At 40.1% G+C, this 25,275-nt stretch overlaps 2 protein-coding genes across 2 annotated transcripts in view; both read right to left on the reverse strand.

The window, feature by feature from the left end:
• Window positions 1–25,275, reverse strand: part of Maged1 (MAGE family member D1) — a 93,304-nt gene that overhangs the window by 56,670 nt on the left and 11,359 nt on the right. The gene's annotated exons all lie outside the window — the stretch shown is intronic.
• LOC150040895 (F-box only protein 17-like) overlaps window positions 1–25,275 on the reverse strand; it is a 63,257-nt gene that overhangs the window by 960 nt on the left and 37,022 nt on the right.

The following is a 25,275-nucleotide window of genomic DNA, read 5'->3' on the forward strand; positions in this document are numbered from 1 at the left end:
AGGGGCTTGGCAACTGCAGGATGACACGGGGGACAGAGGCTGCAGGATGGCAAAAACCATTTGTTATTGCCAGAGGGTTTACAGAATAAGAGAGAAAAGTATTATTTTTTCAGTTGATCATTGTTAATAAACCTTATTTTTCAGTGCAGAAACAGAGTAGAAGGTAGAGATTTCCCACATATGCTGTGCCCAATGTATATCAAGCCTCACTTGCTATCCATCCCCCATCAGAAAGAAACATGTGTTATAATTCATTAACCTCCTAAGTCACGTAATTCTCACTCCAAATTTATAGTTTACACGGGAATTCATTCTTGGTGCTTTACCTTCTGTAGCTTTGTGCAAAGATATAATGACATGAATCCATCAGTATTGTATAGATAGAGTAGAAAAATCTGTTTCCATGTCTTAGAGACAAGAAGTTTTTCTTTGTAGGTTGTTTTTAATGCACTATGCTAAGTTATTTCTTTTATTCTTTTTTCCCCCTCTTTGGGGGATTTTGGTACCCTGTGTGTTGTGTATGTTTATCTGAATTAGGGGAGGAGAACAACAAAATGGAGAGACAAAAGACAAAGGGTGATACTTCAAGTGATACTAACAAGAGTATGTTAGAAATGAACTTTACAACTTTTGACAAGAAATATACTCACTACTATGTAACTGTAAGTCATCTTACATCACCTTGACAATAAAAATAGATTTTAAAAAAAGACAGCCTTCTGGGGGCTGGGAGCATGGCCAAGTGGTAGTGTGCTCTAGGTTCGATTTCCCAGAACCATATACACAGAAAAAGCCAGAAGTGGCACTGTGGCTCATGTGGCAGAGCACTAGCCTTGAGCAAAAAGTGTCTGACAGTGCCCACACCCTGAGTTCAAGCCCCACGATTGGCAAAAAAAAATATAGTGTTCTGCCTATTCATCCCTATCCCCCAATTTTACTGTCCCCGTAGTTTTGTCTTTCTAGTTGGCATAAAAGTATATATAGCCTTTTAACTAATATGCATTTAAACATGGTATTTGCCTTCATGGCTTGATAATTTCATATATTTACTCTTGCCTTAAGTTACATTGTCAATCTACTATCATTTCATTTACCTACTTTTTATAATAAAGAACATTTTGATTGCTTACACATTAGCAGACAGATAAAGCTGCTATAAATGTTTCCATATACAGTCTTATGTACATATGTTTTCAAAACAGTTAGGCAAACACCAAGAAGTACAACTGTTTGTTCATATAATAAGCAAGTATTCAGTTAAGAAACCACCAGACTGTTTAAGTAGCTAAACCATTTTATATTACTACCAGCAATGAACGAGAGTAAGTAATATTCTACATTCCTGACAGTATACAGTGCTGTTGGCATTTTGGAATTTGGATCTTCTAACAAATGTATTATAATGATATACTTCATGGTTTTAATTGGCAAGTCCCCAATAACAAACATTTTTTCAGATGTTTGTCATTTGTGTGTGTGTGTGTGTGTGTGTGTGTGTGTGTATTTTGCCAGTCATGAGTCTTGAACTCTGGGCCTGGGCACTGTCCCTGAGCTCTTCAGCTCAAGGCTACTGCCCTACACCTTGAGCCACAGCATCACTTGCCACCTTCGGTTTTCTAGTAGTTAATTGGAGGTAAGAGTGTCACGGTCTTTAATGCCTTGGCTGGCTTTGAACTGAGATCTTCAGATTAGCTAGGATTACAGGTGTGAGCCACTGCAGTAGGCTGTATATTTTCTTTGGTGAGAGATTTGTTAGTGTATTTTTTAAGTCAGGTTGTTCACTTAGTCAATTGATATTTGCATATAGGCAGAAAGGAAATTCAATAGAGAAAGGAAAAATGATGATGAAACAACTACAATCCATATGCAGAATAAAACTAATATTGAGACACTCCTTACCTCTCATATAAATAGCACCTTAAGCCAGGTGCCGATGGTTCACACGTTCACACCTGTAATCCTATCTACTCCGGAGGCTGAGATCTGAGGATCACTGTTCAATGCCAGCCCAGGCAGGAAAATCTGTCAGACTCTTATCTCCAGTTAACCACCAGAAGCCACCCTGTGGCTTAAAGTGGTAAGAACACTAGCCTTGAGCAAAAGAAGCTCAAGAACAGCACCCAGGCCCAGAGTCCAAGTCCCAAGACTGGAAAAAAAGAAGTATCTCAAAATCACCTACCAATTCATCAAGCATGTAATCCTACTTAGGAGGCTCAGATCTGAAGATTGAGGTTGAAGCCAACAAGGCCAGACAAATCACAGAAACTCTTATCTCAAACTAACCAGAAAAAAAGCAATAAATAAGGGACAGAGCCCTGAATTCAAACCCCATAACCAGGACAAAAGAAAAAATATCGCAGCTCATGCCTGTAATCCAAGCTATTCAGGAGGTTGAGATCTGTGCACTGAGGTACAAAGCCAACTGGGGCTTCGAAGCCTTAAGAAGGCTTCAAACTGACCTTTTGCAATCAGGAAGTGAAGGTTAAGGCACAGCTATAAATTTCCTGGCTTTAGTATTATATACTTGCTCTAACATGTACAGTTTTCCTTGGGGAAGTTTAGCATATTTATTGGTCTCAGACATTTAAGAGAGCCTATGCCTAGTCACTAGCTGACACTAAGCTAAGTTGGACTTCAGTGTCCAACATACAAAGAATAGAGACTATAGAATTAGTTCCATAAAAAAAAAAAAACATTCAAACAGGGTCGGGAGCTTAGCCTAGTGGTAGCATGCTCCCCTAGCATGCATGAAGCCCTGGGTTCGATTCCCCGGAACAGCAGACACAGAAAAAGCTGGAAATGGCACTATGGCTCAAGTGGCAGATTGCTAGCCTTGAGCAAAAAGTGTCCAAGGACAGTGCCCAGTCCCTGAGTTCAAGCCCCAGGACTCGAAAAAAAAAAAGCATCCAAACAAAAGGCCAGTAAACAAAACCCACTATGAAAAAAACAAATAACAATCTCAGGAAACTTTTTCTTGGTGCCAGTCCTGAGGTTTGAACTCAGAGTACTCTACCTGAGCTCTTTGCTCAAAGTTAGTACTCTGCCACCTGAGTCACAGTTCCACTTCTGGCTTTTCAATGGTGAACTAGAGATAAGAGTCTCATAGGCTTTCTGCTGCCTAGGCCAGCTTTGAACTGTGACACTGACATCCTAGTCTCCTGTGTAGAAAATATCAGAAGCATGAATCACCAGTGCCCAGAACACTTAAAAAAATTAGGGGCTGTGAGTGTAGCTTAGTGATAAAGTGCTTGCCTAGCTTGCACAAAGCCATGGATTTGGTTCCTCAGTACCAGAAAAAGCCAGAAGTGATGCTGTAGCTCAAGTGGTAGAGGGCTAGACCTGAGAAAACTCAAGGACAGTGCCCAGGTCCTGAGTTCAAGACTCAGGAATGGCAAATACATAAATAAACAAACAAAAAATGTATTGTAAAGATGACATACAGAAGGGTTACAGGGTTACATAAGTCAGCTATTGAGTACATTTCTTTTAAAAGTGTCACCCCTCCCTCATTTTCTCCCAGTGTTTTTCCCTCCATACTCCCTTCCTCAACAAGTGCTATAGTTCATTTTCAACATAGTTTTACTGTTGAATTAGTTCATCATTTGTCCCACCATTTCAGTGCTTCCCCTTCTCCTCCCCAAATCAGATAAATGTGCATACGAGACAAAAACGCCTGGAAATCAAAAACAGGGACAAAAGGGGGAAAAATCCTACAAAAGTAAAACAAAAATCGCCATTTCTTGGAGTTAGAAAAATTTGGATGTTCTTTCTTCAAAAACAGTGTGAACCCAGAATGAGTCACCTAGGTTCACCAATATTTCTTTCTAAAAAAGTCTATTTCTAGGTATGCCTTGTTTGAAATTGCTATCCAAGATCAAATGGATTGTGCCTATGGACAATAAGGGTTTTACTTTGAGAATTTTTTGGATGATTGACTAAAGTAGTGAGAGCATTTAAGAAAATGGAATAGATTTATTGCAAACATAAAAAAATATTGATTATTACTTTTCAAAGTCCCTCTTCAAATCCTTTGATTTAGGTGTTAAATTTTTTTGTCATGGGACTTGAACTCATGGCCTGGGTGCCATCCCTCAGCTTTTATGCTTAAGGCTACTGCTCCATCACTTTTAGCCACCACTCCACTTCTGGTTTTTAGGTGGTTGATTAGAAGAGCCTCGCAGACCTTCCTGCCTGGGCTGGCTTGGAACCAGAGTCCTTAGATTTAAGCCTACTGAGTAGCCACCAGCACTTACCCAGGAGTTAACTTTTTTGTTTGTTTGTTTCAAGCTCCTCATCTAAATTTTTTTATTTTAGTTTCAGAGTTGATATACAGCCGAGTTACCTTTACATACATCAGGCAATAAATACATTTCTTCCCTTTTGTCCATGAGTTGCTTTGTTCACTTTCATCAATGTCCAGAGCAGCTGATGAGGCCCTCTGCTGTACATTTTCTCCCGTTTTCCACTTATTCTGTGCCCTCCCTACCTTCCCTTAGATGTGCACGTGTATACACCATATATGAAGTCAGGAATATAGAGTCATGGGAAAACAGTAAGACAAATTAAGAAAAGGTACTTTGTTTCCTTATCATTGGAATTCTTCTCAGTAAGTATATTAGTTTATAGACATAGGAAGAGGTGCTTGGATATTAAAACTTGTTGCTTTTCTCCTAGGACGTTTGGTTTCACTGTGTATGGGTATCTAGTATGCTGCATACTTTGTCATATCTCATTGCAATTTAAATCTAGCATTTGCATATGCAAATAGGTCATGCGTCTCTATGATTTTGGCTTACCTCACTCAACATGACTTGGTCTAGTTCTAGCCATTTCCTTGCAAATGCCACTATTTTATCCTAACGGTCACATAAAAATTGTATAGGAATACCACATTTTTTTCTTTTTTTAGAGCCATGTGAGGCTCTAAATGATTCTTTGGCTGCCAATAACCTCCTGAGTATCAGGCTGAAGAACAGAAGTGTTGGTGATCAGGGAATATTTGTTTCAACCAGGAAGTCTAGTGGAAGCAGTCATGATTAGTGAGAAAGTTGGGCGGCCTGGGTTAGACAATTACATTTGAAAGTGTTGACTAAGCAAAGTTTCCTATATAATCATGCTTGGGGTTATTTGATGGTTGAGGGGGTTAGGTTGAAGTTGTGTCTCCAAACCTATACAATTGTTGTAGAATTTATTTAACTTTGGAGAATTGTATTAGGTTTATATTAGGCTTATCACAACTAAGGATGCATTTTCTCTGAGAGGAAACATCTAGAGTATTAGTCTGGGTCATCAAGCAAGCTGTCAGGGGTCACAACTAAACTCAAAGATAAAATTTTGCTAGACATATCTTCTGTAACTTGTATTCTGGTACATCAGTAGGATGAGATGATTCAAGAATTCAATGGCCTGATTTTGGTTTAAAGATCACGATGGAACAATGATAAGATGTGGAGTCTGCCATGTCTGGCTACACACCCAAGATTAAGACTGAATTTCCAGGGCTCCAGCATGGGAAAACATGCAAATAAAATAGACTGGCACACATTCTGTAAGTCTGATACAATGATAGCTACTCTAGATTCGGGCTTAGGTGTTAATTTTGGCAATTCTTATTGCTCATGCTATGAGTTATAGTGTACATAAACAGCACAAGGTGTTTTATGTTAATTCTTGAGTGTTTTTTTAAATTTCATGTGAGTAAACTAGGCATATTGTTAACAATATAATGAGCTAAATTGAGCCCCTAGTAAATTGTGAATGGGTTATTATTCCTTACCGGAATACATTTATCCCATGAATGTAATATTGTAGCATTTTTGTTATATGTTAATAGTTTAATAGCCAAGTTAAATGCTATTAATAAGGGGTTACAACTAATGGAAAAAATTCCATTGTATAGGAATTTTTTCTTTTTTTTCCCTACAGTCCTGGGGCTTGAACTCAAGGCCTGAGAACTGTCCTTTGGCTTTCTTAATGCTGGAGTTCTATCACTTGAACCACAGCACCACTTCTGGCTTTTTCTGTGTATGTGGTACCAAGGAATCGAACCCAGGTCTTCGTGCATGCTAGGCAAGCACTGTACCACAAGGCCAAACTCTCAGCCCACATTTTTTTCCAGCCCACATTTTTTCTGATCCATTCATCTGTTGTGGGGCATCTGGGTTGCTTCAAATTCTTGGGTCTTGTGAATAATGCAGCAGTGAACACGGATGTGCAGGTATCCTTGTCATATCCTGGTTCATGTTGCTCATGGTAGATGACTAGGAATGGTATGGCTGGATAATATGGAATGTCTATGCTTAGATTTGGGGGGGGGGGGGTCATGGGGCTTAAACTCCGCTTGGGCGCTGTCCCTGAGCTCTACAGCTCAAGGCTACGATCCCACCTTTGAACCAAGCCCCACTTCCAGTTTTCTAGCGGTTATTGGAGATAAGAGTCGGGTCCTTTTTGTGCCCAGGCTGGCTTTGGACCTTGATTCTCAGATCTCAGCCTCCAGAGCAACTAGGATTACAGGAGTGAGCCCACCTCGCTCTGCTATGTTTAGATTTTTGAGGTACCTCCCGACTGTTTTCCAGACTGGTTATATTAAGTTTGCATTCCCACCAGCAGTGCAATAGGCTTCTTTTTTCTCCACAACCCATCAGCATTTGTTCTTATCTGAATTCAGAATATTGGCCAATCTATCTGGGGTAAGGTGGTATCTGAGGGTTTGTTTTTTTGTTTTTGTTTTTTTGGTTTTTTGGTTTTTTTGCCAGTCCTGGGCTTGAGCTTAGGGCCTGAGCACTGTCCTTGGATTTTCTCATGGCTAGAACTTTACCACTTGAGCCTCAGCACCACTTTTGGCTTTTTTTCTATGTATGTGGTACCGAGGAATCAAACCCGGGTCTTCATGCATGCTCAGCAAGCACTCTGCCACTAGGCCAAACTCCCAGCCACTGAGGGTTGTTTTTATTTTCATTTCCATTACATCCAGGGGTAATGAGCATTTCTTCATGTATTCTGTTTTGCCATGTCTACTTCTGCTTCTGAGAAGTCTCTCTTTAGCTCCCTTGCCCATTTTGTGGTTTATTAGATTTGGGAGAGATTAGTTTCTTGATTACTTTCTTCTATATATTAGATATAAGGCCTTTGATGTATTGCTGATAAATATCCTTTCCCAATTGGTTGGTTGTCTTCCTAATTTAGCTATGTCTTTAGCTGTGCAAAAACTTTCTATTTTAATGCAGTCCCATTTGAGAAGTTCCTGCCTGTGTCTGTAAGTTGTTGGTTTTGTTTGTGTTTTTTTTTTGTCAGTGTGGGGCTTGAACTCTGGGCCTGGGCGCTGTCCGTGAGCTCTTCAGCTCAAGGCTACCCCTGGAGCCACAGCCCCACTCTTCCAGTTTTCTAGTGGTTAACTGGAGATAAGAGTCTCAAGGACTTTAGTGCCCTGACTGGCTTTAAACCTGGATCTTCATATCTCAGGCTCCTGAGTAGCTATGATTATAGACGTGAGCCAACATTCCCAGCTTGTGCCTATAAGTTCTGTCATTCCTACTCTGTCTCTAAGTAGTGTTAGACTCTCAAGTCTGATGTTGAGGTCTTTAATCCATTTGGGGTTGATATTAATTCATGGTGACAAGCAGGAATCCACTTTTAGTTTTCTGCGTGTGGCTGCCCAGTTTTCCCAGCACCAATAGATGAAGAGGCTGTCCGTTCCACTGTATGTTTTTGGCTCCTTTGTCAAATAGCAGATTACTGTAAGTATGTAGTTTTATTTTTTGGGTTATCTATTCAGCTCCATTGATCTTTGGGTCTACTTTTATGCCAATACCAAACTTTGTGTTATTATGTTCCAATAGCAGAACTTAAAAATATGGTATTGTGATACCACCAACATTGCTTCTTTTGCCTATAATTGCTTTAGTTTTTCTGTTATTCCATATGAATTTTCTCTATTTCAGTAAAGAATATCATTGGGATTTTGATGGGGATTACATTGAATTTGTCTATCATTTTTGTCACTATGGCCATTTTCATGATATTGATTCTATCTATCCGGGCTGGCTTTGAACCGCAATCCTCAGATCTCAGCTTCCTGAGTAGCTAGGATTACAGGCATGAGCCACCATGCCCTGCATCTTTTTTATTTCTTTCTTTAGATTTTTACAGTTATCAACAAATAAATCCTTTACATCTTTGATTAGGTTAATTCCTTTTTTTTGAAGCTATTGCAAATGGGGTTGTTTTCACAATTTCCCTCTCTGCTTGTACAGAGTTGGCATACAGAAAGGCTTATTTTTTTGCTAGTCTTGGGACTTGAACTCAAGGCCTGAGCACTGTCCTTGGACGTTTCTCAAGGTCAGAGCTCTACCACCTGAGCCACAGCACAACTATCAGCTCTTTTCTATGTATGTGGTACCGAGGAATTGAACCTGGGTCCTTGTGCATGTGAGGAAAGCACTCTACCACTAGACTAAACTCCTGGGTTAATTTTGTATCTTACTACTTTGCCAAAGTGGTCTAGTAGTTCTAGGAGTTTGGAAGAAGTTTTTTGGGTCCTCCAGGTATAAGATCATGTCATCTGCAAATAGGGGTAGTTTGAAGTCTTCTTTCCCTATGTGGATCCCTTTAATGTACTTTTCTTGTCCTTTGCTCTGGCTAAAGATTCCAGAAACTATATTGAAAAGGACTGGACTGAGTCGACATCCTTGCCTTGTTCCTGATTTTAGGGGAACTGGTTTTAGTTTTTCCTCATTTACTATATTGTTTGTTGGTCTGTGGTATGAAAACTAACAATTTTTTTGCTACTCCTGGGGCTTGAACTCAGAGCCTAAGCACTGTCCTTGGGTCTTCCTTAAGGCTAGTGCTCTACCACCTGAGCCATACCACCACTTCCAGCTTTTTCTATGCATATGGTACCGAGAAATCAAACCTGGGTCTTCATACTTGCTAGGCAAGCACTCTACCATTACGCTAAACTCCCAACGCAAAACAAACATTTATAATATACAGTTTCCAGCCAGGTGCCATATACAATGTAGTCTTATTCAACCTAAACAAGGAAATTACATCATTTGCAGAAAAATAGATGGAAATGAAGATAATCATATTAAGCAAAAATAAATCAGACTTAGTAAAACAAATATATATATACATACATATATACATGTGTGTTTATATTCAGTGTATTCTCTCTTATTCCATCTGTGTGTTTGTTTCACATGAATATGAAGTGAGAATTATTTGAGGGAGGAAACCAGTAAGTAAGAGGTAAGGGGAAGGAGAAGATTAAATAGAGGGTGAATGCAACTAAAGTACATTATAGATATGCATAAAAATGGTATAAAGAGGGCCAGGAATTTGGCCTAATGGTAGAGTGCTTGCCTAGCATGCACAAAGGCCTGGGTTCGATTCCTCGGTACCACATACATACAAAAGAAAAAGCCGGAATGGTGCTGAGGCTCAAGTGGTAGAGCTCTAGCCTTGAGAAAGTCCAAGGACAGTGCTCAGGCCCTGAGCTCAAGCCCAGGACTGGCAAAAAAATGGCATAAAAATCTATTAAAAAGAAATCTATTTTAAAAAAGGGTACAGGGCAAGGTTCAAGTGGCAGAGCACCTGCTTAGCAAGTACAAAGCCAAGGGGAAAATAATTTAAAAAAATAAAACAGAAAAAAACTATAAAAGCAATGTCATGAGAGAAGATAAAAAAGTAATATAAATCAGAATTACAATCCTTATCAGTGTGAATATAGACATGATTATGCATGTAATTGCTCAGTCTCAATAAAGGGGAAAAAAGTAATACACTGGGCACCAGTGGCTTATGTTTGTAATCCTAGATACTCAGGAGGCTGAGATCTGAAGATTTGGATTTGAAGCCAGCATGGGCAGGAAAGTGATGAGATGATTATCTGCAAAAAGACAGAAGTGGAGCTATGATTCAAGTGGTACTGTACTAGACTTGAGCACAAGGTTCAAAGACAGCACCTAGTCCAAGTTCATGCCCTATAAGAAGCACACACAAAAAATAATACGAAGAGTAAATATAATCAAAGTATAATATATGCAATTAGATGCATGTATGGATCATCACAATAAAAACCTGTTGTAAACCTGCATGCTAGGCAAACACTCTTACCACTAGGCCAAACCCCCGGCCTATCTTTCACCTTTTTAAAGAATATATGAAGACTTAATTTTTCTTAAATGTTTGGTAAGATTCAGCAATGAAGCCATGTAGACCTTGGATTTTCATTGTGGGTAGTGCTTTGATTACTAATGAATCTTCACTTATTATATGTATATTAAATTTCTCAATTTTTTCTTACAAAATTTTCATCAGGAGCCCAGAGTTGGGCCTAGTGGTTGTGCTCTCCTAGCATGTACGAATACCCGGGTTCGATTCCTCGGTGCCACATACATAGAAAAAGCTGGAAGTGGTGCTGTGGCCCAAGTGCCAGAGTGTTAGCCTTGAGAAAAGCCCAAAGAGAGTGCTCAGGCCCTGAGTTCAAGCCCCACGACTGGCAAAAATAGAAGATAAAAGATAAAAGAATGCTTCTGCTTCCAAAATTACTTTATGAGACCACCTGCTTGAGGCCTGTGGTATCACTCAGTGGATCACTGCAATGGCAACAAAAACTATCTAACAATCTACAAGTAAATGGAAACTTCTTTAAACTGGTAAGGGACATCTATGCAAAACCCACATACAACATCATACATAATGGTTAACAAATGAAAGCTTTCCTCCTATGATCAGTAAAAAGACAAAGTCTATTGTCTCTGGAAAAGACAATGAAAGGCATTGAGTTTCTAAAGAAGCAAGTATATAACTATATTTTCAGGTGGTTATGACCTTAAGTGTAAAAATTCTTAGTCCATTAAAAATTATAGAATCAGGGGCGGGAGTTTGACGTAGTAGAAAGAGTGCTTGCTTCCAGAACCAATAAACATATGCAGCAAAGTTGCAGGTTACAAGATTAATAAACAAAAACTAATTGTATTTCTAACTTTATAGAATAAGCAAGCTGAAACAAAATTAAGAACGTAAGTCTATTTATAATACCAAATAAAGAATAAATTTAAAGCACCACTGTCACACCCCTAATCTTAGCTACACAGGAGGCTAACATACGATCAAGCATAGGCTGGAAAGTCACCATGAGGCCAGAGCTCAAGGCCTTAGTACCAGGACACGGACACGCACACAGACACAGGTGGAAAGATGGACACACGGATGGACGGACGGACACACACACACACACACATACACACAATTAATTTAGTTGCCAGCAGTCAGCTCTTACCTATAATCCTTGTGTGTACAAGATGAAATATGAGAATCTCAGTTTGAAGCTAACCTGAAGGGAAACAAATCTAGAAGACTCTTATCTATAATTAACTAGCAAAAAGGCATATCTCAGGCCGGGAGTTTGGCCTAGTGGTACAGTGCTTGCCTAGCATGAATGAAGACCCAGGTTAAATTCCTCGGTACCACATACATAGAAAAAGCCAGAAGTGGTGCTGTGGCTCAAGTGCTAGGTAGATCTCTAGCCTTGAGAAAGCCCAAGGACAGAGCTCAGGCCCTGAGTTTAAGCCCTAGGACTGGCAAAAAAAGCATGTCTCAAGTGGTAGAGCTCCAGTCATAAGCATAAAAAACTGAGCAAGACCTTGAGGTCCTGAGTTGAAGCCTTAGTATAGAGAAAGAAAGGAAGAGAGAGAGAGAACAAAAGAGAGAGAGGAAGGAAGGAAAGAGGGAGAGAGTGAGGGAGAGTTTAGTTAAGGAGATGAAAGATTTAAACATTGAAAACTAGAATACATTGCTGAAATTTATAAGGCTTAAAAACTGTGGAAAAATTAAAAAATGTGTTAGTGTTAAAATGGCAATGTTTTCAATCTTATTTCTAGGTTCACTGTAATTCCTATTTTTTTAAACAGACAAGGTGACTCTAAAGTTCATATTGAAATGGAAGGAATAGAGTGGCCAAATATTTATGAAAATATAAAACAAAGGTGGAATTACACTTCCAGTATAAAAACTTACTATATAATTACTAAGAATAATTTAAGACATACAGGTTGATGAATAGAGAGTATAGAAATAAACTGACATTCATAGCCAACTGATTTTTGACAAGGTTGCCAAGACCACCCAGTTGAGAAAAAATAGCCTTTTCCACATATGCTGTTGAGCCAATTGGATATCTATACACAAATGCATCTGGCAAAAAAATTCTTTTATATATTTAAAAATAGTTTCAAAATATTTTACTAAAATTGACATCTGATGCTAGTAGATAGGATTACAGACATGAGCCACCAGTGCCCAGCCTGATATCTGTTTAATGAGTGATTGAGATTCAATGTTTCATTTAATTGGAATATGCATAATAAAGTCATTATGATATTTTCTAAGGTTTACAGTGTAAAGTTTATACAGAAGATAAACATTCTGTTGAAGGCCTTCCTTAATTTGTGCTCTAAATGAAATGGATGCCTTGGTCAATATCAAATAGCCCATGGGCTATTTGAAGACAACAATGTTAAAAATGTGAGATATTCGGGCAAGGCAATAGTTCTGCTAGTTAAGATGAGGCTGGGTGTGGTGGCTCATGCCTGTAATCTTCACTACTCAGGAGTCTGAGATCTGAGGATTGTGGTTCAAAGCCAGCCGAGCACTGAAGTCTGTGAGACTCTTATCTCCAATTAACTACTAGAAAACTACAAGAAGTGCTGTGGCTCAAGGGGTAGCCTTGAGCTGAGGAGCTCAGGGACAGCACACAAGCCCAGAGTTCAAGCCCCATGACTGACCAAAAAGAAAAGATGAAACATACCCATGTATCCACTTTTTATATCTAAGAACTCCCCTAATGACATGGTTCAAAAAGAAATGTACTCATTACCTCTGTACATAACTTCCACAGTAACAACAAAAATATGATGGCTCACAACTGAATCCTAGTCATTCAGGAGGCTGAGATCTGAAGGTCAGGGTTCCAAGCCAGTCCAGCCAGGAAAGTCCATGAGATGCTCATTTTCAATAAGCAAATTTTCAATAAACTACTCAAAAAAGTCAGAAGTGGAGCTGTTGTTTAAGTGGTAGAGTGCTAGCCTGGAGCAGAAGCTCAGGGATAGCAACTAAGCCTTGAGTTCAAGCCCCAGGACTGGCACCAATATAACAAATACAAAACACTCCTAAGAAATTGTAAGAGACTGGGGCTTGGAGTTTGGCCTAGTGGTAGAGTACTTGCCTAGCATGCATGAAGACCTGGGTTCGATTCCTCGGTACCATATACATAGACTAAAAGCTAGAAGTGGTGCTGTGGCTCAAGTGGTAGAGCTCTGGCCTTGAGAAAGCCCAAGGACCAACAAAAATAAGGAAAAGAAAAAAAAAGAAATTGTTTTGGGCATTCTGCAAATAAAGGATCCATACAAAATTTGATTCCCTGTGTTTAGGCTATCAACACCTCACACACAAAACAGGATGCTTGGAAGTAGAAATGTGGCTCAAGTGGTAGAGTGCCAGCCTTGAGAAACAGCCAAATGAATGCACAAGGTCTTGAGTTCAAACCCCAGGGCCTGCACCCCAAAAAAGGCTTTTCCAGAAGGTAAAGTAAGGCAAGCCTCCTTATCAGGCCAAAAACAGCAAGAAAAGAAGTTGACTATGATTAAAGGTTGAAGCCAAGGTGAGGATTCCCTCATACAGGAAGGCACTGGCATGATCTGAATCTTCTCTCAGATTCAAAGGAGAAATAAGCCACCCACATTTATTTTTTTCCTTCTTTCCTTCCTTCCTTTTTATGTGGGGGGTGTTGTTCTGGTACTAAGGCTTGAACTCAGGGCTTCATGATCTTGCTTGACTTTTTCACTAAAGGCAAGCACGTCTGAAAGAGCCGCGGAGACCCGCACCCAAGGACGCACACACGGACCACTGGATGCAATGAGCAAGAGGGTTTTATTCGGGCATGCTCGGGCTCCCAGGTACACATGACCTCGAGATCCGCAAGGTTCGGGTCAGTGGCTGAGAGCCCCGAACTGTCCTGGGGCTGGTTTTTTATAGGTCCACACACTCTGTTACAGCAGAGCCCGCGCTTCTTTAGCCAATAAGTTTAAAGCATTACAACAAGGTCTGCACGCAGGCAGCCAATAATTTTAGAACAAACCATACAATTTGACCAATCACCATTTAGATAGTGTTCGTGCTAAGTTGCACATCTCTGGCCCCTGGTATGAGGAAACAATCCTTGGTATTCAGCAAGATGTGAGCTCTTGCTTTGGAGGGTGAGGGGCTCTTGCTGCAATCCATTTTTACTACTAAGGGAAAAGGGTAGGTTTAGGCTTTACACAAGTTTTTGCCCAGTTATGAAAGGCACGGGCATTAGCAAGACATGCTTACAGACTATTCTATGACCTCCTGGTCAACATAGAAATAGTTTCCAAGCATGATCTTACCTGGAACTTGGTAATAGCCAAAGAATACAAAAGTAAGCTAAGTAACAATCAAAATACGGGAATAGGCTAAATCTCAGGTTTACACCCATCAGGTGGTTGAATGAGATAAGATAAGGATTAGGGAGCTTCCCAAGCTGGGGGAACTGACTGGGAAGTTCTCATTCAATTGTCAAGGAGTAGTTTTATGGCCTGCAGGCTCCAATTCCTTAGTTAGCAAAACACCTGGTTATAAGCATGAGCTAAAACTTAGAATGGCAGTCCTATGATTCTGACTTGGGGTCTTTCACTTCCAAGCCACAATTTCTTATCAGCTTGCTTAGACATAGGACAAAAGTTAAAGACTAAAAAATTAAGTTTAAAATAGGCTAGAAATCAAATTATTATTTTTTGCCAGTCCTGGAGCATGAACTCAGGGCCTGAGCACTGAACTTGGGTTTCTCAAGGCTAGTGCTCTACTATTTAGCCACAGCACTGTTGGGAGCCAGAGTGGAATCAAACTGTACCTTGATTTGCATCAGACAATGGCTTTATTGTCTTATTGTTTTCTGGCCTTATTCTGTTTAAATGACCTGAGATTTACCATATGAATGTAACACCTGGAAGTTCCCTGGGTCTCAAGAAGGGAAGAAGCTGGAGTGGAAAATAAACAGAGCAGTCTTTACCTGGACTGCAGACAGCCTGGACCCGGTGTGTCTGTCTCTCTTCTATTTTTTCCTAGTCCTTGCCCCCTATTTCAGGAACCCCAATCTGCGAACCCTGGTTTGCTGCCGGCTGGCCCCGGCAAGCACAGCACCACTTCCAGCTTTTTCTGTCTACGTGGTACTGAGGAATTGAACCCAGGGCTTCCTACATGCTAGGCAAGCATTCCACCAGTAGGCCACACTACTGGCCCTAAGTTACATTCTTTTTTATACAATCACACATTTCTGGTGTTAACGTAAAAATGATACAGCCACATTAAAAACAGTCTGGCAGATATTTAAATTTAATACAGGAGTGGGGGGGACATAGTTCCAATGATATAGAAAATCACAGTACAGTTAACAAGACAGGTGCCAGTGGCTCATGCCTGTAATTCTAGCTACTCAGAAAGCGAAGTCCTAAGGATTCTGGTTTGTCTCTGGCTTATCTCTGATTAACCAGCCTAACTGAAGGTGATTCGAGTCATGGAGCCTTGAATAAAATTAAATGAGCTCAAGACCCTGAGTTCAAAGCCCCAGGAATGGTAGTAATAATAATAATAATAATAATAATAATAATAATAACAACAACAACAACAGTAATGCCATACCTACGTATATGCCCCAGATAAATAAGAAAAAGAGATTACTCACAAAAGTATTCTCAAAGTTTACAGAACAGTATTCATAATTAGCAGATCTCTTCATCAATTTTCTAATGAACAGATCAAACAGATATATATTCATACCATCGAATATCATTCAGTCATAAAAAGGATATAGCTACAACATAAATAGTTGGAACTCTTATGCAAAATGGAAGAAGTCAGGGTCAGAAAGCCACATACAGCAGCAAGACTCCATTTAAAAAATGTCCAGACAGGCACATTCTGAGAAAGTACACATCAGTGGTTATCTACAGCTGACACAACAGTGAAGGCAGATTAAATACTAATGAGTATGATATATTTTTAGAGGGTAATGAGAAATTATCAAGGAATCAAATAGAGATGATAGTGGCATAACTGTAAATATACTAAAAACCACTGTATTTTTATACCTTAAAATGTCAAGTTTTTTAAGGGTATGGGTGGGAATGGGAAAGATGGAAGAGGAAAATGAACAGACATTAGTGAAAATACATTTTACTTAAACTAATTTGTTGAATTGAAGCTCCCCTTTTGTACAAGATATTTAAAATATTTAATATCAAGCTTTATTTTACATGCACTAGATCTCAATTAAAAAGAAGAATTATGCCAGGCACAGTGACTCACAGCTGTAATCCTAGCTACTCAGGAGGCTCAGACCTGAGGATCTAGGTTCAAAGCCAGCCCATGCACTAAAGTCCCCAAGACTCTTATCCCCAATTAACCACCAGAAAACCACAAGCGGCATGTGACTCGAGGAATGGGGCTGCAGCCTTGAGCTGAAGAGCTCAGGGACAATGCTCAGGCCCAGAGTTCATGTCCCATGATAGACAAAAAAAAAATACTAACAGAAAAATTTTTTAAAATATTCCCAGGTAAACAAAACTTGGAAGAACTGCTTGCTATCAGATGTACCCTGCAAGAAATACTTTTAAAAAACCTCTTAAAGCTGAAAAAGACTCCAGATAGTAAATTCTCACACACACACACACACACACACACACACACACACACACACACACACACACACGGCAACCACAAAGGCATTTTGGGAATAAATATAAAAACAATTCTCGCTCTTTTTTTTTTTTTTGGTTAGTCCTGGGGCTTACAGCCAGGGCCTGAGCTTTATACTACTTCAGCCACAGCACCACTTCCAGCTTTTTTTTTCTGTGTATGTGGTACCTAGGATAGAACCCAGGGCTTTGAGGCATGCACTCTACCTAATAGGCCACGCTCCCGACCCACATATTCTCGTTTTTTGATATCAGTATTTAACTTGAGCTTAGGGTCTCTTCATGCTTGTTGAGCATTCTCCAGCACAGCTTTTGTTGTTGTTATTTTGGAGATGGCATCTAGCAAACTTTGAGTTTGCTTCAAATCACAAAGCTCTGGATCACAGACCTCTGTGTAGCAAAGATTATAGGTATAAGCAACCAGCACACAGCATATAGTTGTCTTCCTTTTTAGTATATATTAGTTGTCCAAGGAGATTTCAATGTGATATTACCATACATACATAACATGTACTTTAAAAAAATTCATCACCTTTTATTACTCCTCCTAATTACCCTGATACCCACCTCCCCACCTTTTTGCCAGTCCTGGGCTTAGGCTCAGAGTCTGAGCAATGTCCTTGGGTTTTCCCAAGACTAGAACTCTACCACTTGAACCACAGCACCATCACTTCTGGCTTTTTTCTATGTATATGGTACTGAGGAATCGAAGCCAGGTCTTCATGCATGCCAGACACTCTACCAGTAGGCCAAACTCCCAGCCCCCTGACCCCTTTTTTGTTACAGTCCTGGGGCTTGAACTTAGTGCCTAGGCACTGTCCCTGAGCTTTTGTGTTCAAGGACAGAGCTATACCATTTCTGGAGTTTTAGTGGTTAACTGGAGATGAGTCTAATGGACTTTCCTGTCCCTGCTAACATCAAACCTTGACCCTCAAATCTCAGCTTCCCAACTAACTAGAACTATAAGCATGAGCCAACAGTGTCCGCTTCTCCTCTCCCCTTTTAAAGACAATTTCAAGAACTGGTTACCAATGTCTCAACACTTACAATCATAGCTACTCAGGAGACTGAGTTCTGAAGACTGAGGTTCAAAGCCAGCTTGGGCAAAAAAGTCAGTGAAACTCATCTCCAACTAACGACTGGAATGCTAGAAGTAGAGTTGCAGTGCCAGCCCTGAACAAAAAAAAAAAAAAGGACAAGGCGCAGGCCCTGAGATCACATGATCAAGTCCTAGTACAATCACACAAACACACAAACACACACACACACACACACACGTTAGATTGCACTCTCTTCATTCACCATGCACCCCTCCCTGTAGTAGCCATCCCTCTCCATTACTGTCACTGATTTTTAGTGTATATTAATTGCACGAAAAGAGTTTCAGCTGGGTGCTGGTGGCTCATACCTGTAATACCAGCCACTTAAGAGGCTGAGATCTGAAGATCAAGGTCTGAAGTCAACTAGGGAAAAAAGACCATGAGACACTTGGTTATCTCCAATTAATCATCAAAAAGAAGCCAGAAAGGAAGCTGTGGTTCAAGTGCTCTAATGCTAGTCATGAGCAAAAAAGCTCAGAGATACCACCCAAGCCCAGAATTCAGATGTCAGGACTGACACAAAACAGGAAGAGGGCAATCCCCCCAGTGCTGATAGCTCATGCCTGTAATTCTAGCTACTCAGGAGGCTGTGCTCTGAGGATCAGGGTTCAATGCCAGTGAAGGCAATTAAGCACCAGAAAACCAGAAGTGGCACTGTGGCTCAAAGTGGTAGATCACTAGCCCTGAGCTGAAGAAATCAAGGACAGGGGCCCAGAGTTCAAGCCCCATGACTGACAAAAAATAAAAAAGGAAGGGGGCTCACCACAGTATTCCATACATGAATACACTATATCTAACATTTTAATGACTTGACTGGCACTGTATCTTGTGCAAGTCCTCTTAAAAAGCCCATGCTCTAATCCAAGCAGGTTAAAAATATCAGAAAAGGGGTCAGGAGTTTGGCCTAATGGTAGAGTGCTTGCCTAGCATGCATGAAAATCCTGGTTTCATTACTCGGTACCACATACATAGAAAAGCCAGAAATGGTGCTGTGGCTCAAGTGGTAGAGCACTAGCCTTAAGGAATAATCCAAGGACAGTACTCAGGTCCTGAGTTCAAGCCCCACGACTGGCAAAGAAAAAAATCGGGGTTGGGAGCATAGCCTAGTGGTACAGTGCTTGCCTAACATGCACAAAACCCTGGGTTCAATTCCTCAGTACCACATACTCAAAAAAAAAAGCTAGAAGTGGCACTGTGGCTCAAGTGGCAGAATGCTAGCCTTGAGCAAAATGTATCCAAGGACAGTGCCCAGGCTCTGAGTTCAGGACTGGCAAAAAAAAAAAGAGTGAACTTGGCCGGGAGTTTGGCCTAGTAGTAGAGTGCTTGCCTAGCATGCAGGAAGACCCACACATAGAAAAGCTGGAAGTGGTGCTGTGGTTCAAGTAGTAGAGAGCTAGCCTTGAGGAAAGCCCAAGGACAGTGTGCAAGCCCTGAGTTCAAGCACTGGGATGGCAAAAAAAAAACAGATAAGCTTAAACTGAGGAATATTTTTACAAAACACCTAAACAATACTCCTCATGATTGTTGAGATGATCAAAAATGAGAAAAGTCTAAGAAACTGTCATAAACAAAAGAATAGGAGATATAATGAATACGTAAAATGTGATATTGCTAGAATACAAAAAAAAAACCTAAGAAAGGGCTGGGAATGTGGTTTAGTGGTAGAGTGCCTGCCTAGCATGTATGAAGACGTGGGTTCAATTCCTCAGTACCACATAAGCAGAAACTGCTGGAAATAGAGTTGTGGCTCAAATGGTAGGAGTGCTAGGCTTAAGCAAAAGAACCACAGGGAGAGTGCCTAGGCTCTGAGTTCAAGCCCCAGGACTAGGAAAAAAAGAAAGAAAATATAACAAATATGGACTTTGTATTAAAATAATGTACCAACACTCTTTCAATAGTTGATAAATGTATATTGGTTATGTAAGATATTAGCAAATAGCAGAAAATGAGCATGTGATACTAACACATATACACACATACACATATATAATTTTTTACATATAAATTTATTCTAAAAGAAAAAAGGAGCTGGGCGCAGTGGCTCACACCTGTCTGTAATCCAGATCTCAGGAGGCTGAGATCTGAGGATAAAGGTTCAAAGCCAGCCTGGGCACAAAAGGACCTGAGACACTTATCTCCACTTAACCCCCAGAAAATGGGAAATGGCTCAAGGGTAGGTTGGTAGCCTTGAGCTGAAGAACTCAGGGCAATGCCCAGACCCAGGGGTAGGGCAGTAGCCTTGAGCTGAAGAGCTCAGGAACAGCACTCAGGCTGAGTTCAAGCACAAAGACAGACGAGAGAGAGAGAAGAGAGAGAGAGAGAGAGAGAGAGAGAGATGAGAGAGAGAGAGAGAGAGAGAGAGAGAGAGAGAGAGAGAGAGAGAGAGGGAGGGAAGGAGGGGAGGGAGGGAGGGAGGGAGGGAGGGAGGGAGGGAGGGAGAGAGAGAGAGAGAGAGAGAGAGAGAGAGAGAGGAGAGAGAGAGAGAGAGAGAGGCACTTAATCTAAGTTCCAGTGGCTCATGTCTATAATACTGGGTAGGCTAAGACCTGGAAGATCAAAGTTTCTACCTAGCCTGAGCAAAAAAGTATTTTGGATTCCCCATCACTAGCAAAAAGTGGAGCTGGGCGGGAGGTGGGTGGAAATGAGGGAGAGGGTAACACAATTCATAAAAAAAGAGCTCCCGTATGACCCAGCAACCCCCCTCCTTGGCATTTACCCAAATGTCCAGAAAGAAGAACATACTAAACCCACTAGAACAACGATGTTCATTGCAGAACTATTTACCATATCAAAGATATGGAACCAACCCAGATGCCCCTCAGTTGATGGTTGGATCAACAAAATGTGGTATTTATACACAATGGAATTCTATGCTGCCATCACAAAGAACGACATTGTCTCATTTGTAAGGAAATGGAAGGACTTGGAAAAAAAATCATACTAAGTGAAGTAAGCCAGACTCAAAGGAACACAGGCTTAATGGTTTCCCTCATTTGTCATAGTCAGTATAAACCTTGGACTCACCTAGCAGGTTTACAATATGGCAAAACCTAGATACATAAGGCCATACAGGACAAGGACAAATGAAAGGACCTCCAGGATATGGAAGCAAGAGCTATATAATATGTGATTGTTGTTCTTAATGTACTATGTTATTTCTCATCTCCTTTGTTGTCCCTTGGTTATCTCATATTGTTACAGTATCTTACCTTGTTATCTAGTATATTGTATATATGTTTATTTGAAATAGGATAGGGAAGGAAGAAAACAAGATGAGGGGAGGGGTGGGGTTAGGGAAATGGGGACAAAAACATAAGAAGGGGCATCAATGTATGTGAAGTAATGCACCTTTTATCTGACGAATATAATGTAACCTTTCTATTAATTACAATAAAAAAGTGGACTCATTTACCTTACTTATGCAACTGTAACCCCCCATATCACCTTTACAATAAAATGTAATTTTTTTAAAAAATGCTAAGCACCAGTGGCTCATGCCTGTAATCCTACTCAGGAGGCTGAGATCTGAGGATCAGGGTTCAAAGCCAGCCCAGGCTCTAAAGTCTTAGATTCATGTTAATTAACCACTAGAAAACTAGAAGTGGCACTGTGGCTCAACATGGTAGAGCAGTAGCCTTGAGCTGAAGACATCAGGGACAGTGCTCAGGCCCAGAGTTCAAGCCCCACTACCAACAAAAAATAAATAAAAAATAAAGTAGATCTTTAAGTGGCACTGTGGCTCAGTGGTAGTTTTGAGCTGAAGAGCCCAGGGACAGCACCCAGGCCCAGTGTTCAAGCCCCATGATTGACAAAAAATAAAAATAAAAAAATAAACTAGAGCTAAATTTAGTATGCCAGCTAAGCATGAAGAATCAGGCGTGAGGTCCTGAGATCAAACTATAGTATCAGCACACAAAAGTAGAGGTTATTTTAAAATCATTTCATATATGTGGGGACTGAAGATACAGCTCAATGATAAAAAAAAAAGTTTCCTCAGCATGTATGTACATCTATGTCCTTTATTTTACAGTAGGACCATACTGCTATAAGGAATCTCATTCATTCTATGGTTTTAACTATATTTTATAGAAACCCAATCCTCAAATCTCAAGCCACTGGCAACCAGCTTTAAATCTGCAATTTTTATTTTTACCTCAGATGTTAACTCCAAACTTAAACTGCCAACCAGACACACTATTATTATCCCACAATGTTTGAAAGTGAATCTTACCCCACTGCCATATTAATTTCTACTACTCGGTTTAAACTCAGTAAACAGCACATATACTGAGTCACTCAAGCTGGAAACAAACACAGCAATACGCTACAATCAACCCCCAATTCCATATTTAGCTAAATGACTCAATCATTCAAGTTAATGATTTTATCTCCATAACATTATCCCTAAGGTCTTGAAGTATAGTTTCTTTTCATTCTAATCCATTTTTTTAAATGCAGTATCTTTTTCCCTAGACAAAATGTTATCCAAAGGTCTATATTGAATAGACTGTCTACATTAAATAGACTGTAATCCCAGAACACAGGAGGCTGAAGCAGGAGGATCCCAAGTTCAAAGCCAGCTTGGGTTGGCTACCAGATTAGCCAGGATTACACAAACATTCCATTTGAAAAACAGATAACCAAAGCCAGGAGCATGGCCTAGAGGTAGAGTGCTTGCCTAGCATGGACCTAGCCCTGGGTTTGATTCCTCAGTACCACATACACAGAAAAAGCCAGAAATGGCGCTGTGACCCAAGTGGTAGAGTATTAGCGTTGAGCAGAGTAGAAGCTCAGAGACAGGGCCCTGGCCCTGAGTTCAATCCCCACAACTGGCAAAAAAAAAAGATAACCAGGCATGGTGGCTCACACCTTTAAAATCCTACCTACTCAGAAGGTACAGGAGAATCACAATTCAAATCCAACTCTGGCAAAAAGTTCAGAAGACCCCATTCCCAGTCAATAAAATTTGGATACCAAGTGGTGCTGTGGTTCAAGGGTAGAGCCCTTGTCTTAAGCTAAAGAGCTCACTGCCCAGAGTTCCAGCCCCATGCCCAACAATAAGAAAGCTGGATGTGAGACAGGTGCTGTTAACTGATACCACTGCAATTCAAAACCAGTTCTGGCAGTCAAATCTGAGGTTTATTCTAATTCAAAACCAAGAAGCAGGAAGTAGAGTTGTGGCTCAACTAGTAGAGAACTAGATGAGCAAAATAGCTAAGCAAGTACAAAGACATGAATTCAAGCACCAGTATCAGCACCAAAAAAGAAAACTCTTGATCATCCAGGTGCCAGTGGCTCACGCCTATAATCCTAGCTACTCAAGAGGCTGAGATCTGAGGATCATAGTTCAAAGACAGCCCGAGCATGAAAGTATGTTACTCCAAATTTTTTCTAAAATTTGATTTACTCATTTTTGAAATGGTAATGGCATTATCTAACATACAGACTTATTTGAGAACCAAAGTCAGAATTTTCAAAGGTAACAGTGTTGAAAACACCCTTCGGAAACTGTATTATATGGAGTATGCTATCTTGGTCAATGACCATTTTCAATTTCAGGTAACAGTGACCTTTCAAAAAGAATAATAAAATAAAATAATAATTAGCTCACTACATTCACCTATTCAAGCCTGTCCTTATTAAATTCCAGTCTGTTAATATAACAAATGTCCTCTACAACTTTGCCTACTATTTATCTCTTACTTGTTTCTTTATCTATTAACTTATACCTATTATTAATGGCATCTCCAGGCAAAAGAATTCCTTACTACCTGAACACTGCAATTTGAAAGCCCTTTTCTTCCTTTGATTTTCCACAGTACCCCTCCTCACATTTTCCATCAGCATCCCCAGACTCTAGCTCCAGGACTTCTGTTGATAATAAAATCTGAAGATGTTCAAGTCCTTTGCATCTCATTTGCCCATCACTACACACATCCTCCAATCTGTAGTTCAAATTGTTCTAGATGATGTGTAATACTAACATAATATACATGCTTTGTAAATAGGTATAACTATTATTTTGCAATGGAGAAAGTCTGCACATGTTCAGTACAAAGATGGTTTTCTCCCTCATATACAACCTTTCTGTAGTTGAATCTGTGGGTATAGAACTCAAGGATATAGAGCCCATATATTCAAAAAGAATGGTATTTAATCTGTGTAAGAGCACCATCCATCAGCAAAAAAAAGCTAAGAGAGAGCACAAGGCTCCTTACCACCAGCACAAAAAATATATAATTTTACTTTAAAGTTTCCTTACAAGAATAAAACTGCTGTAAATACTGAAGCTAGAAACCTGGATTTGAATCCAAGTTCAGCATCTAGCAGACTGCTGTGACTTCACTGTGAGTTCAGTTTACCTACTTCGTAGGGTTGTTGACATGACCAAGAGAACTTGTAAAAATCTTCAGGTACAAGGCACAAAATGTATCTTCAATATCCAAGTGTTTTCTTATGTTTTTTTCATATTGTAAGTAGAAAATGAAAATTTCATGGTCTGCTAGATAAAACTGAAGAAGCTACTCTTCTATGAAGAGTATCAATTTAGCCAGTTATGAAACTATTCCTTTCCATTTGTACTCTTTTTTTGGGGGGGGTCATGAGGCTTAAACAGCCTGGGCACTGTCCCTGAGCTCTTCAGCTCAAGGATACCTCCCTACCCTTGAGCCAAGCCCCACTTCCCATTTGCTAGAGGTTAATTGGAGATAAGAAGTCTCCTTCTTTGAAACTTGATCCTCAGATCTCAGCCTCCTGAATAGCTAGGATTACAGGCGTGAGCCACCACACCTGGCTCCACTAGTACTCTTTCTCTAGCTTTATTATAGACCATGTAGTGGCCTCTCAGTAGTCCATTTGTTTCAATACTTCTCTAGCTCAAAGCTAGGTGGCATACACATCTAGTCAGGTCCTAGACATAGTCTAAATGACCATATGTTCTCTGGTCCCTTGAAGAGGATTTTAATCCATTACCAGGTGAACAGATACTTTCAAGAAAGCCTTCTCTAAGATCCTAGCTTGATTTTGAGGACACCACACGTTTCTGTTACTACCACTGTACCCTTCCATCAATGTCATCCCAGCCTCAGTGGAAAATAGCATCTTAATTATCCATTAATTATTAATTAATGGTCTGTCTAAGGCTTCTAATAAATCTATCTCTCCCCTATTGGTCTTCTACCATGGACATTTTAATTTTAAGCCTGTACACATTTCCTTTTCTCACCTTCTCTGACTTCTTCCTTTGTTCACTCAAATTGTTTTCTGCTAGGGCTCTAGGTAAATATTCTTCTGATAATCAAAAATATAGTAGGACATATTGTATTGTTTTCTCCTAGTAATACTAAATACTAGAGGCTGTATATGTCATAAATTGAAAAAAATTGTGCCAGGCACTGATG

The sequence above is a fragment of the Megascapheus bottae genome, chromosome X, assembly GCF_031878675.1.
Source record: "Megascapheus bottae isolate mThoBot1 chromosome X, mThoBot2.hap1, whole genome shotgun sequence".
Classification (NCBI taxonomy): domain Eukaryota; kingdom Metazoa; phylum Chordata; class Mammalia; order Rodentia; family Geomyidae; genus Megascapheus; species Megascapheus bottae.